Source organism: Equus przewalskii, chromosome 2, assembly GCF_037783145.1.
Source record: "Equus przewalskii isolate Varuska chromosome 2, EquPr2, whole genome shotgun sequence".
Taxonomy (NCBI): Eukaryota; Metazoa; Chordata; class Mammalia; order Perissodactyla; family Equidae; genus Equus; species Equus przewalskii.
In genome coordinates this window covers 85,131,797-85,146,837 of record NC_091832.1, presented here as the reverse complement: position 1 = coordinate 85,146,837, position 15,041 = coordinate 85,131,797, and the positions used below count along the sequence as shown (strand labels likewise).

The 15,041-nt window shown below is 40.1% G+C and overlaps 1 protein-coding gene across 8 annotated transcripts in view; it reads left to right on the top strand.

Annotated features, from left to right (window-relative positions):
• Positions 1-15,041, top strand: part of ARHGAP10 (Rho GTPase activating protein 10) — a 288,119-nt gene that overhangs the window by 61,767 nt on the left and 211,311 nt on the right. The window contains exons 2-3 of one of the 8 annotated variants that reach the window (XM_070611642.1): positions 12,587-12,715; positions 13,401-13,560. The exons of the other annotated variants lie outside the window; for them this stretch is intronic. The gene's annotated coding sequence lies outside the window, so the exon portion shown is untranslated. The remainder of the gene's footprint in view (positions 1-12,586; positions 12,716-13,400; positions 13,561-15,041) is intronic. 8 annotated transcript variants of the gene reach the window in all.

The window sequence follows — 15,041 nt, the reverse complement described above, 5'->3', positions numbered from 1 at the left end:
AATCCACTCTTAAATTATATTGACTGAGATTGAATGTCATGCTGTGTATTTTTTCCCCATTTTAATACTAATCATTTTTGGTAAAGTCTAAAATAACATACCTTCTGTTTTTACTATAAAATATTTGAATGACCTTATAAAATGTTCCTTCTTGGAAAAGAAGGTCTGTCTGTCACCGCTTATCATCACCATTCGTATTCTACTTCAAAGAGAGTAAAAAATATAATTAAGATTGATGACACCACCCAAACAAATTAATATCATAGTTAGGATTCTCTGTGGCTTTTTATGAGATAATCTTTGTGTACTCCACAGCCATTAGAAACTCTGCCAGTATTTCCCCATAGAGCTCCCTCTCTTATATTGCAGAGTCGGAGAAATGGAGAAACCCAGATGGTAACTATTTGGTCGTTTGTAATTTTTTTTTGAAGTATGCAGGGTTTTACAGAAAATAGGGTCAGAGCTGAACTGATGCCCAGACTCTTTGGAGATCTGAGATGGGAATCATTTACTTCTTCCGCTGAGACTTCCCCTGAGGCACAGCAAGAATGAGGTAGAATAAACAGAACTAAACACTGGCTCTGTTTAATGTCATGTGGGGAATGATGACCGAAGGGGCCTGAGGAAGGGGTGGAACTGCCTCCCTTCTTGTGCACTTGTTGCTCTCTTTCTGCTTTTGTTTTTCTTCCTCTGCCCTACTTGTGTAGTCTTGCTGAAAAGCAGAATCTCTGACCTTTATTAAAGAAGGGAATTAAGCATATTGGGCTTTGGAGAACTTTTCCCGTCACTCATGGTAAAATTCTAGTATAGGCGATCCATATGCTAAAATCACTTGTTTAGAATTTGGAGTAAAGTTTCATAAAAAATCCCATACAGGATGATGGTTAAGTTTTCATACTGTCTTATCCAAACCATAATATGTGTAGGTGAGCTATGATGCTAAAGATGAGATAGTAGTATTAGTGCTAATAATTCACCCTCTGTTGATTGTTAGCATTGGACAGGACCTTTTTGGACCTCTGTTCTGACTCTCACCCTCAGCAGAGTGGCTTTGTAATACAAGTAGTGGTGATGTGTCATAATTGCCTGCAAGGAGGCTGCCCATTCTATGATAGTTGGCAAGTTCTGCTTTACCCTAAACCAAATCTGCTCCCTTTGGCTTCCACCTATATATATTGGCTTTTGGATGAATCTCTAGGACCATGCAGAAGAATGTAAGAATTGTTCTAATCAATGTCCCTCGAAATTCGAAGACAGAAGTTATGACTCTGCCTTCTCAAGATTGCATCTTAATCGATGGGGTTTTTGGACTCCTCATCATCCTGATAACATTTTCTTGGATGTTCGATTTTGCCAATGTCCCTTTAAAATGTGATCCAGGCTAAACACAGTGACCCCTAGTTTTCTTACTCATGCAAGGAATATTATTTAAAAAAAAAAAACCCTAAAAACACAAAACAAGCTTGTAAGAAATAACCATGTTGTATAATACCATGTATAGAAAGGGACATTTCTGAACTTGAATCTTCTCCTACCCTTTCTGTGTCTGTTCCCTCATTTGTAGAGTAGTAAGTGCAACGTGTCTTGCCGAGCCATTACCTATGTTAGAGATCCTGTGTGTCAGCGATCCAAACTTGGATGTCTGCACTGGCCTGGAAAGTCAGTCTGTGGCCAGCTGGTTATAAGGAGTGGGAGATTTAAAATCACTGTACTGTGTTGCCGTTTCTGTGTTATCTCTGGGAAACCACTTCTCCTTTTCATGGCACTCTCCAAGTGCCTAGTTGCTACAGCTTGGGGCTCTCCTTTGCTCTATGGAGGTTTAATGTGATATGTAAAAGTTGGGTATCTGTAATTTCCATTCATCAGCTTCTCCATTTTTTAAAAAGCTAGTTCTTAGAAAACCAAAGCAAAACAATAATCTAGAAGTTAGAATTAATGATCTTACTCATATAGTATTGCTTATAGAGTACATAACTTATAAACCTTATGCTAATACAAAATGCTAATCTAAGAGCTGTCTCAATATAACTTGGTACACTTAAAAGAGGCCCACAAGTTTTGTATGCATACAATATTTTCCACACTGTGAGCCCTTTATTATAATAAAATGTATGTTTACTTATAAAATTTATAATTCCATTCAATGACCTCTTTATTTATGTTTATTTATCTCAAAAGAGCTACTAGGTTTGTCCAAAAGATTAGAGATCAGAAGATGCCTTACACGTCTTCAACTCGCTATACCAGAGGCCTCTGTTTTCTTTCTCTTTTCTCTTAAAAAATGCTGGTACGGCTCAATGTAGTGATTTTATCACCCATTAAGTCACAAATGGCACTTTGAAAAATGCTGGTCTGGTTCAGTGCTACTCAGAGCGTGGCCTATAGATTGATGTTAGTCTGCCGACTGTTGGTTATGACGAGATAAGGTGTTTGCTTCCATCATCAGGGAAGTCTTGCTGTGAAAAAAATACCAGCCAAGCTAAACAGTGTGCTCAGTGACTCAGTTAATTCTGTCCGAATTCCTTGTCGCTCAGAGACCCTGTGACAAACAGTTCAGGGGCTGGTATTTTGAGTAGCTTCGCCTGCAGGTACCACAAAACTTCCTTTGTCACTCTGTTCTTAGTGGTGTGGCTATCAGCTTTCCAAGCCTCTAGTAGATTTGAAACCAGCTGAGAGGATGCTACATTAATTTGATACGTCAGTTAAACTCAGTAGCCCAGTGCCATTTAGTGTGGAGCAAGTAACTGCCAGAGTTTGGGAATGAAAAGATCATGGAGTTGGGAATCAGAGACCTGCATTGAATTCTGGTTTTGTTGGGTGACCTATTTCACTTCTCTAAGTGTCGTCCTCCACTCTATCTATAAAATGGGGCTCTAATATTGACCTTTTAGGATGATTCTAAGGATTAGGAGTGATCTTTATATAATATACCCAGCATAATAGTAGATGCTTTTTGTTGTTAGAAAGAGTTATGAAATGATAAAGTTCTGAGAAAGAGAAATAATGGGGTGATTTCTTGTATTAGTAATAAAAAGTATCACATGAGACCATGGTGTAAAATGTGGCACAGAAAGAGAGACAAAGGAGCAGAATAACTCAGAGTTGCCAGGATTAAGTTTTCTTTTCTTAAATAAAATTTAGGACAACTGGAAGTATTCAGTTTAATTTTCTTCTAAAATGCTCAGGGATGTAAAAGGATGGATGCTTTTTAAGTGTGCAAATGACAGAAAAACGTTCTTCAAAATAATGGAAAAAATTTGACTACCTAAAAACATACAGAATTCAAAATCATAATCCAAAAAAGAGGCCACAAAAATAAGAGGGAAAATACTTAAAACAAAATTATTATATATCAAACTTGTTGGAGAAGATAGAGAAAATGAAGACAGTCTGTTAATGGCAGTTTACACCATAGAGATACTCATAATCAAGGAAATAAAAATTAAAGATTGGAAAGTACCAAAAAAACAGTTTTGAAAAATGTTGAGCAAATGGAATAATGAACTCCCATGTAACCATTACCTCCTTCCAGGAATTATGAGGTCATAGCCAAGTGCTGAGGTATAATTCAGGCTTGATATGAAGATGTCTATTAGTCAAGTTCATAACTTACAGATTTGATCCTTGGGTTTCTAGGTGCTTAAATTTACAAGAATTATATTATGTCTTTGTTTTATCAGTTTGTGGAAAAATGAAATCCAATATTTCCTTTTGGAAGCTTTCCATCTCTGATTCAGCTTTTTCTTTCCTTCTATGCTAACTGTCCCTGTGATAAATTTACTTTCTGTGAAATAACTTGGTGAATAAAGGATGTTGGCTGATCTCTTGCTAAGTGTCCTTTGAACTGGAGCCTGGAAGTTTATTAATGAGCCAAAAAAGTTCACAAAAGTCCTTACCTTTCCTTTGCTTGTCTGTGTGTATAGTTTTGGTCAGGGGAAGGGGTATCAGTCATGTAATTAAATTTAGATTAATAATAATAAAAAATTTATTGGGAAAATATGCTTTACGGACATGTGGATCTTTGACCAATATATAGACAATTATTTCTTGTATATCTTAACATGATCTTTTTAGTTATCTGCTGATGTGGAATGAAAAGCAGTTGAAATTGGGAACTCTGGATTGCATATACTGCAGTTGTGTGTGTCTACTGTGTAGACACATGTCTGTAACTGTGGAGCCTCAGCTATTAAAGCAGTGAGGGGTGAGCCCACCAGAGCTTGGAGAGGTGCAGGGAGTTTATAATGCAGGTTTTGCTGGAGTTTTGGAGGAGGTGAGAGAAGAGTGTTTCAGGCAGAAGGCAGGGCAGGTGCAAAGAACCCAAGGAAGGGAAGAACTCTGGCATTTCCACCCACCCCACGGATAGAAGAGAGGCTGATGAAGGTGGAGTTGGGTGAGACTGGAGGGTGAATGAGGCTGGAGAGCTAAGCAGAGACCAGATCATACAGGGTGTTTTAGACCTTTGGTTTGGAGTTTGGGTTTTCTCCTCAATACAACAGAATGGTGGGGAAGATTTAAGCTGGGGGGTGAGGAGGTCCGATTTATATTTTCAGTTAACTTTTGCTGCTGTGTGGAAATTGGGCTGAAGGGGAAGGAGTGGAGTGGAGTGGCCAGTGAGGAGCTGATGGTGGCTGTGTCGAACAGTGTTAAATGTGTTCACAGGGGGGACAGAGAAGTGAGCAGATCCACAGGGTGTTGTGGATGCAGAGTGGATGGAAGGGGTTAAGGGAAAGGGAGGGATCAGGATGATTTGTCAGAGAGCTACTTCTTGCCAAATCTGACAGCCTTACAAAACATTTGGCACTTTCGAGCATTCTCAATTTTGTGTCTTCTCTGGTTCTGCGCACTTCTTGTGCCTCATTTTGGCTGCCTTTTTTCCGTTTTTTTTTTTTTTTCCTTCTTCCCTCTTTCTCCATTTGTGAGTCTCCTTCGTGGTTTCCTTCGTTTTCAGCTCTAGATTTGCTATACCTTTTCCTTCTAAAAAATCGCTATTTATTTCACTTTAATCACCTTTCTGCAGATAACTGACAATTAAACTCTCTGGCCTTGACCTACATCTGCAGCGGCATTCAGAATTTCTGTTAATCTGCTACTTTCTGAAAAATCTAAAATGCATTTATTTGTTTCCTCACCTTGAATTGGCTTCCTCTCTTGACTTCCCTTATTTTTTTTCAAATGGTTCCACTGTTCTCTGTCACCCAGACAGGATAACTTAGTAACCTTTGATTCATTATTTTCCTTTACTACAGTTTGTTAAATAAAATCCAATATTATCCCCAAGTTGTCAGTGAAGAAACAACCTTGGAAGGGTTGTCGCCTGCCCAGGGTCACCCACCTGGTCACTGGTGATGCTAGTGTGTGAGCCCTGGTCTGTTTGACACAAGAACCCATGCTCTCAATCACTGCATCCTACTGTACGCCAAGGAGATTTATGGTAAGGCTTTTCAAAAGGACAACTAACCTTACTTTGTTTGTAAAATATGTCAAATTTTCAGAGGTTGGGACTACTGCTGTTGACAGTAGTTACACTAGCTACCTGAGTAGCTGATGGCCACTACTATTTTAAATAATGAAATTCAGTATTTGCAAGTGTATGGGTAAATGAGCCCTTTCGTATATTAGTAGGGGAGAAAAAAATGAAGAACTTTCACACACCATTCACTGTCACATGTCTCTTCTTGCCCCCAAAGAAGGGGAGAATGCAAATAACTTTGGATAGCAAATTGTCAAATTTCTTTTGCATCTATAAAAGTAATAATATATGTGCAGTATTTCCAGAGAATTTCTCTTAGCTCTTGTGATCCTGGTTTAACTTGAGGCACAAATGAGGAGCCCCTCCTTAGAGTGGGGCTTGTTTTTACTTAAAAAACATCTTGTTTTACTTAAAAAAATTTTTTTTCTTCAAGGAAATAAATATTGAAGCTTTAGTGAGAAATGGGAGAGTTATGCAGAAACTCTTGGCTTTGGTTGGCAACTGAGTTTCTCGTTAGTGCCATGAAATGGTGATACTCCAGTGGCAGAAGAGTGGAAAAGCTCACATTCATTAAGCCAGATGAACACCTGACATCTAAATCCCTACTGATATTTACTTTGGGCCTTAAGCATACACCATGGTTAACAAGGGAGCTTGTCTTGACATTATCCCCTGCATGTGGTTTTGGTTTTCTTTCTGTCTCCTCTTTCTTAGGACCTTTTGGAAACCACTTTGTTTGCCAAGTTACTATATTCGGTACCGAAATGTTTGAATAATATTATGTTTTATCGTTGAGCTTAAATCCCTGACTGTAAAAACAATACTTGCAAATAGTGTTCATATCTGTATATTGCTTTTAAACCCAAGGTTATCCTATTTTTCTGAGGGGAGAAAAAGGAATCATGATGTATTATTTTGCTGTGGCCGTCATAACAAAGAACCACAGGCTAGGTGGCTTAAACAACGGGAATTTATTGTCTTATAGCCCTGGAGGTTAGAAGTCCAAAATCAAGGTGTTAGCAGAATTGGTTCCTTCTGAGGGCTGTGAGGGAAGGATCTGTTCCAGGCCTCTCTGCTTGGCTTGTGGATGGACATCTTATTCCTATGTCTCTTTACCTTGTCTTTCCCTTATGCATGTTTCTGTGTACGAGTTTCCCCTTTCAAAACGACACCAGTCGTATTGGGTTAGGGCCCACCCTAATGACCTCACTTTAACTTGATTATATCTGTAAAGATCCTTTCTCCAAATAAATTCACATTCTGAGATACTGGGCGTTCGGACTCCAACATATGGATTTGGAGGGGACACAAGTGAACCCATAGCACAGGGGAGCAAGAACACTACTAATTACTACAGCACTTATAGACCAGGCTATCTTGCATTGAAGACACGGAGCTTCAAAGGTGATTGCTATCCTTGGGGAAGTTTTTGCACATAGACCCACCAGATCATTAGGCTGAAACCCCTGAGTCTCACCAGTTGTTGGTACAATTTCCAGAAATTTTTTAAAGAAAGCTCTTCATCTCTCACCTGGATCAGGGCAGTAACCCCCTAACTTGTCTTCCTGCTGCCACTCTTTTCCACCCTCAGTCTCTTCTCAGCACAGCAGCCAGAGTGATGCTGTTTAATGTCAGTTTATGTCTCTCCTCTGCTCACAACTCTCCAGAAGCTCCCCATCTTACTCATAATAAAAGCTCAAGTCCTTCCTGAACTGGCCTGCATTATCTTTGGCCTTCTTACCTATTACTCTCGCTGTGCCTCCCTCAGTTGGCTTTGGCCATTCTGGCCTTTTCCTGTGCTGCATCAGCCCTGTGTGGAACTGCTCCCTCTGTCTGGAAAGGCTACTCCACAGTTGTTTGTGGGACGTGCTCCTTTCATCCTTCAAGTCTTTGCTTGAATGACGTCTTTTCTATGAGATCTGCTTGGATCTGCCCAACCTCTCCCCAGGCATTTCCATCCTCCTAACCTTTCTTTGTTTTTCTCCATCGTACTTACCAGCTCCCAGCATACCACGTAATTTGCTTATGTTTTGTTATCTGTCTTTTTTCAAACACTCCCTCCCAACTTGGCCTGTCCCCACTTCTCACCTCAATTTGTGTGATTTGTTTGTTGCTATATCCCCTGTGCTTATAACACAGCCTGGCAAATATTTGGATGAATAAGCAACACAAGTGGAATGTGGATGTAGAGAATAAGGAATGGAATACTGAGACAGTAACACTGGAATTCTGGCCACTTGGGTTCCTGGAAGTATAGCAATGAGATGAGGGTAGATGGGATGAAGGAGGAGAACAAAATGGTTCACTGATTCAGGAATGTGTGTGTGCTTGTTTCTTTCATTTTGATAAATAAACTTGTGATCATTTTATTCTTTTGTACTACATTATTTTTAAAAATTTGCTATGGAAGTTGCAAGGATAGAATAATGAACATTGATATACCCTTTCTTAGACTCATTGATCATTTAACGTTTTGAGGCATTTACTTCCTCTCTTTCTCTCTGTCCATACATATTCCATGTGTCCGTGTCTCTGGCTGGCCTGTGGGGGCGGTTCTTGGGTCAGCTGCCTATCCCTATTCATTCAGCCCTAATGAACTCAGCGTAGGGTCCTGTGCTACAAAACCTGCCCGTGTAGTAAGCGAGGGCTCTGGGTCAAGCAGTTTGCTTGAGGAGGGAAAGTGAGAGGTCACGTGCTAGTTAGACGGGACATTCTGGTTATTTTCAGTTTCTGGATGTGAAATCAAATGCTTACTATATGTTTTGCCTGAAACCACATACCTGGAATCTGGCAGAGATGGTATTTGAACCCAGATCTGTAACGTTATAGAGCTCTTCTCCTTTTCATAAACCACACTGCCTCTAGTTTACTGTGCCTTTTATTTCTCATCTGTAAAGTAGGGTGGTTAGACTAGATTGTCTCTAAATGTCTCTAAGGTTACGTTCCCTGCTAAAGTTAGTTAATTTAGGCCAGGACTTGAAATCCAAATGCCTCCAGGGGCCAGATAGATATTTTAAATATGTGAGGCTGATGAGTAGAAGACAGTAGAGAGCGGTGGAACCAACGGTAACCAGAGGGTTTGAGAGATTGAAATTCAAATCTTAATGAAAGGCATGGCCAAATAAATAAGTCTACAGGACCACCAGTTTTTGATGCTCAGATTTAGGCACTTCCCTGGAAATGTCAAGCCATCCTGATTTGCAGCATGCAGTCTTGTCATTACAGTGTTTGTTGGCCCATCAGTCCTTCTTGTTTTCTATGAAGCCTAATTAGAGAAGGTGGAGGTTGGGAGCGTGTTGGTCTGGATATTCTTTTTCATACATAAGGACTTCATCTTATCCCAAAACACACATACGCACATCGTTTGTAGCCCTTCTCCTTTGCAGCTTTCCAACTGTTTGACCATGTGTTCTTCACTGACAGGTGCACGTGTTACTGTCATTCTGCACCTCACGAAAACTAAGATTGCTGGATTCTAGTTGGAGCTCTCCTTGAAGTAGGTGTATGAAATTGAGCTAGTTGTACAAAGTTGTGCTTTCATTTCCCAACTGTAAAGTGAAGGTGAGAGACTCTGTCAGTGATTTTCAGATTGGGTTCTGCAGGGTGCAGTGTCAGCAGGGAGCAGTCTGTGGGCGATGGCTCCTTCATGCTGCCTCTACCTGAGCAGCTTGGATTACCTCTTGGTTCTACTGCTTACTCGTTGTATGATCTTGGGCAAGTTGCTTAACCTGCATGTGTCTCAGTTTCCTCCTCTGTAAAGTGGGTGTAATAATAGAAGCTGCCTCTTAGAGTGGTTGTGATACTTAAATGAATCAATAAATGTAGAGTGGTTAGGGGAGTACTTGACATTATAAGGTATGGTAAGCAGAATAATGGCTCTCCAAAGATGTCCCTTCTTAATCCCGGAAGCTGTGAATGTGTTATTTTACATGGCAAAAGGGACTTTGCAGATGAGATTAAGGACCTTGAGATGATGAGATTATCCTGGGTCATCATGGTGGGTCCATTGTAATCACACTGGTCCTTAAAAGAGTCAAAGAAGGAGATGTGATGACAGAAGCAGAGGTCAGAGTGATGCGACTAGTGACTTGGGGGGCCACGAGCCAAGGAATTTGGGCATTCTCTAGAAGGTGGAAAAGACAAGAAAATGAATTCTCCCCTAGAGCCTCCAGAAGGAAGGCACCTGTGTGAGAGCCGTTTTGGACTTCTGACCTCCAGAAATAGAAGAGAATAAATTTGTGTGTTTTAAGCCACTAAGTTTGTGGTAATTAGTTACAGCAGCCTTAGGAAAGTAATACATAAGTGTTAGCTGTTTTTTCTGTTCTCACTCTAAGTAAGATTTCCTTTGATCGAAGGGATCTTTGGCCAAAGACAGTTTGAAAACCAGTAGGCCAGGTGACGACCAGCATGCCCTTCTCAGCCGATACCTGTTGTGGCAGGTGCTGTCTCTGTTCACAGAACCCTGCCCGAGTAGACTCTGCATTTACTGAATGTGTTCAGTGCGGCTGAAGTCTGGAATAAGGTGTTGCAGAGGTTGGGTGGTGGTCTCCCATGTGGACCTGCCTGTGGGGTTCTGTGCAGTGCCCAGGTCACTCCCTTCCTAAGTGTTCTTCGTAGTTAATTGGTTATTTTGGTAAACAGTATCTGGTTGCCTGTTATGTACAGTATTGGGTCTTGTGTCCTGCAGTCCAGGTTTATGCATCTATTTTGAGATGCATGCATCTTCGTGGAGTCACTTTGTTGTCCTTTGTATCCCATAAATTTGTCAATTCAAGTCCTTCCAGTGACTTTAGAAGGTGTTTATGATTAAGAAGAACTCACTGCACAGACACTCCCATTGGGCTGGAATTGGGTAGTTAGGGCCAGGAATGCCTTCACCGAACAGTTGCAGAGACTGCGCTGGCCCTTGAGCAGCTCCTGGAACAGCCTGTGATTTGGCCTTCAAGCCTTGACTAGTCCAGTAATGCACTTGGGCTTGTGAGATGTTTGCACTATCTTTTAAATCTGCAAAATGAGTTATTTACGTTCTTTTTTGACTCCTACTGAGAGGCCATAATGCTGTTCTTTTATATTGTGCTGCTGCCAGTTTTGTAAATCTGGAAAATATGAAGGAAAATATGAAGGCTGTCCACAGTCCTAGAGGAATTTTGTTTCACTTCCAGGGTACTTGGATTAACATCAGCATTATATCGTTGGCATGAGTCTGGCATTAAAGATATTAAGTTCTTAGAATCTGTACCCTGTTCCTCTCTAAATAAAACGTTGAGGAATTTTGGTACGTGTTTTGATGTGCAGAAGGGGTGGCAGAGCTTCGCTTGGCAGAGCTTTTGCATACTTGATAATCTGGTTATTTGGGCCTCTACATGCAGAGGAATGTGAGCTTCTAGGTGCAGGTTGCCTATTTGAAAAAAGGTTTTAGAATCCAATATGGGTTTGTGGAGAATCCTGTATTTCAAATTTAATGAGTGAGACAGGTGCATTTATTTTCTGTTTCATTTTTCTTTTCAAGCCCAGAATTATAGAACTTGCTGCATTTTCTCAAGTGTCCCCATTAGTGCTTTGGTTCATGGGGTGGGAAGTTGCAGGATGGTAGTTACAACCTTATTACAGGGTCAGGCTTGTAACTTAAGGGGTTATAATGTACGCAGAGGGCTGCCTAGAAGCGTGGTCAGAGTAGAGCACACTGAATAGAGAGGTTTCCCATCCACCCGCTCCAAGTGTCTGTATGTGTCTCATAGTTCATGGTCGTCACTGAAAACTGTTAACACGTGGCTGTGCTGTAAGAAATAATTTTCTCATTTGTAAAGTCATCAAGGGCGAGCACTGGCGATGCCGGCCAGTGTCTGGAGGCACTCCGAACCTGGAGTTAAACCATGCTTGGATCTCTCCACGTGGTCTTCTGCGTCTTAAACTCCCCACATCTCAAACTACTCCTAGCCCAGGGAAGAGTTACATTGCCTGTGTTTTCTCTCCCACTTGTCTGCAGATCGAAGACCTAGAAATTCCAGTCTGGGAGACTCTGAAGTGTCAAGTTCATTTGAAAGAGTGCAAGTCACACTGTTTCTTTTAAGGTAGCTGTGCTTTCTGTGCACACTCAGGCTTGGCGTTATCCACCAATATCTGCCAGCCTTGAAGGTGTTTCAGGAGAGTAGTGTTAATTCACAGCAATTAGTAGGCAGGAGAGGATGGGGGGTGAGGGAGGCACACGTATATGAATTTTCCAGTTAGTTAGAATTCTACATTAGAGCCAGTTAGATAGTAGTTGAGATCTGGGCAAGGGACCTGGGAATAAAGTTAAAGCTGAGAGTCGGAATGACATGGAAAGGACATTGGTGGAAGCTTGAGAGACCAAGGAGTTGGTCCTTCGCTTCCAGGACTTATGACTAGCAGTCTCAAGAGGTCTGTGACTTTGATCGAGTTGCTAGTCCATCTTTGAACCTACTTAAGCCATTTGTAAAAATAAGGTAACACCAACGCCTGCCCAGCACGCTGATTACAAGGAGTAAATGAAATAATATTTCTAAGTCCCATCCTGTGGGCCTCTCACCATCTTCCCCCAGTGAAGGAATGTTGCCAGCCTTTGCAACTTGTGAAATAAAGACTGGTTGAGTGTTATGTGCAATGATATTGGAAAAAAAAAACATTCTTTGCACAAAGTATCTTGGTGCTTATTTAATGGACTGTACTAAATGTAAACTGTCTTATGATTTTATGTTATGTTTGGAAAGGCAGATAGCTATAAAAGTATAAACTACATGGCAGAATAAGTAAATTTAAAATGTTCTAAATAACGAAAAGGTGATTATTAAAAGGAATGAGTTTGGTGTAGTCAGATTTTTAAACAATAAAAATTTTGCATAACAAACTCTAATAACACCAGAAGGAAGTTAGTAGAAAGGAAAAATGATTATATTCTAACTAAAGAATTGATGTGAGTATAGTACTTAGGGCAGAGGAAAGACAGAAAGCACGCTATTTACATAGAGAGAAAAATATCATATTAGCTGTGTAAATTAACCCAGATTTAATCTGCTATTGTAAACATTTCCAACTAGTAAAATTAGGAATTATGAAATGTTGACAAACTGATGCATTTACGTTTTAATTTTTTAGAGAGCATCCTGCCCTGACCATATGAAACATGATCTTTAAAGGACCCTTTGACCTGGTGATTTTGGATAAAATACTCAAAGGAAACAACTCCAGAAGGGAAAAATATAATTTATACCAGTATTTATAAACGTATGTACTATATATGAATAAGTAAATGCAAACGTACACATATACACACGTGAATGGGACCACTTTACATGCCCCTATTCAGAACTAGCAAAGCAAACATTAGCAAAATGGAATAATGTAAAGTTATTAAAAATGATAGTAAATCCACACACTATTAATATTTAGAAATAGGTGCATGAAATAAATTAAAAAAGAAAAACCCTGTTATGGTCCCTGTTTCAGGGATGTAGTTGATTACTGCCTCAGTGAGGCGATATGCTAGAGTGAGAAAATAGATAACCACGAGTAAATATTACTCATTAAATAAGTTAATTTCAGTAATAAGTGCTATGAAGAAATACAAAGCAGCAATGGTATAGAGGGGGATTTAGGGCAGAGGGGTGACACTATTTTAGAGAGGATGGTGAGAAGAGGAGGGTACTGCGAGCTGAGCCATCAGCATTGAGGAGTGAGCCAAGGGAAAGGAGGGGGTAGGGAGGGAGCGTTGGAGGTGGAGGAAGCAGCAAGTTTAAGGGTGTCAGGCTGGAATGAGTTTGGCATGTGTGAACCAAGGGCAGGCCAGTGTAGCTAGATCTTAGAGGATAATTATATGTTTACCTGGATTATGATAGAAACATAATTACTTTGGAATGTCCTAAATAGTTAGGCTTTACTTGTTTATGGTTTCAAAAATTTTATTTTTTAGTTGTGAAACTATGGCAAAAATACGGAAGTATATGAAACAAACATACATTTTAAGGAAGAATGGTAAAGCAAATGTCTACAGACTCACCACTGGGTTATGAATTAAAATACCTTTAATCCCCTTGGAGCTTTCTGACTGCATTGCCCTCCCTTGCCCCCAGGTAAACGTTATGTGACTTTTGAGATGAGGGTTGACTTGCTATTCTCTAATTTTGTGGCCTATATACATCCCAAACATAATTTAGTGTAGCTTGTTTGGACTTGTTTGAAAGAACCATACTGTGTGTATTCTTCTGTCACTTGCTTCTTTCTCTCCAAATTGTGAATCATGTGCTTTGATACACGAATTTATCATTTTTACTCTATGGTGTATGAATATACTATAATTTAGTTATTTGTTCTACTGTTGATTGCTATTTGTTTTTTCTAGTGTTTGGCTCTTGTTGTGATCACTTCTGCTGTGGATTTTCTAGTACACGTCTACAAGTGTACATGTGCAAGAGTTTATCTTGGAAATTTACCTCGAAGGCCAATTTCTGGTTTATAGGATATCATCAAATTGCTTAGAAGATGCCAAGGGACTTAAAAACTTATACCAACTTTTACTCTTGTGAGCAGTATATGAGGATTTCTGTTGCTTCACATATAGAGTTACGCCAACACTTCAGGTTGCCAGACTTATTAGTTTTTGCCAATCTCATGAGGGTCTTGAGGTTTTAATTTTCACTTTTAGTATCACTAATGAGTTTGAACACCTTTTCATGTGATTACAGACCATTTGGATTTCCTTCATTTCTTTTTTGAGAAGGGCCTTTTCAAATGTTTTGCTCAGTTTTTTATTGGAGTGTCTGTCTTACCTCATTGATTTATAGCTATTACTTATACCTTATATATAAGGGTATGCACTGCATTCTTTTTATGTCTTTAAAATTTTCACACAGTTTTATTAATCTTGCTAGGTTAAATTATTGCTTTGGAAAAATCACCCCAAAACCCAGTGGCTTAAACAGCAGCCATTTATTTATTTCAGTGTGGTCTCGTCTGGACCACCTCCCACATGGACAGGAAAGCTCTGCTTCTGTGTGTTGGCTCTGTGACCAGTGGGGCAGTAAGTAGGGGGACTGGGCCCAAGTCTTTCGTCAAGCAGTGGGCTACCTGGGCTTGTTCACAGGGAGGCCTGAGGCTTCCGAGAGAGGCAGGCAGAGGTATACACAGTTTCTTGAGGTGGGTGCTCTGGATTAGCACAGTGTCACTTTCCAGCCCAGATTCAAGGGGAGGGAAAATGGACTCTACCTACTGCTGGAGTTCCTGCAAAGTCACCTTGAAAAGAGAAGTGCCTACAAGGAGGGATGGAGAATTGTGACCGTGGTTGCAATCCGTCACATTTTACATTATGGTTTGTGCTTTTCTTCCATAATCCAGGGGTAAGAAATTACAATCCTATATCATCTTCTAAAAATTTTATGGTTTAGCCTTTCACATTTAGGTCTTTCAATCTTTTTTTTTTTTTTTTTTTTTTAAAGAGAAAAAGAACTTGAGAACAGCAAGATAAACATGAATTAGAGGAAGAATGAAGTTTGAAAAACCATGACAGTGGGATGTTGATCATGGGGGAGGCTATGCATGTGTGGGGGCAGAAGGG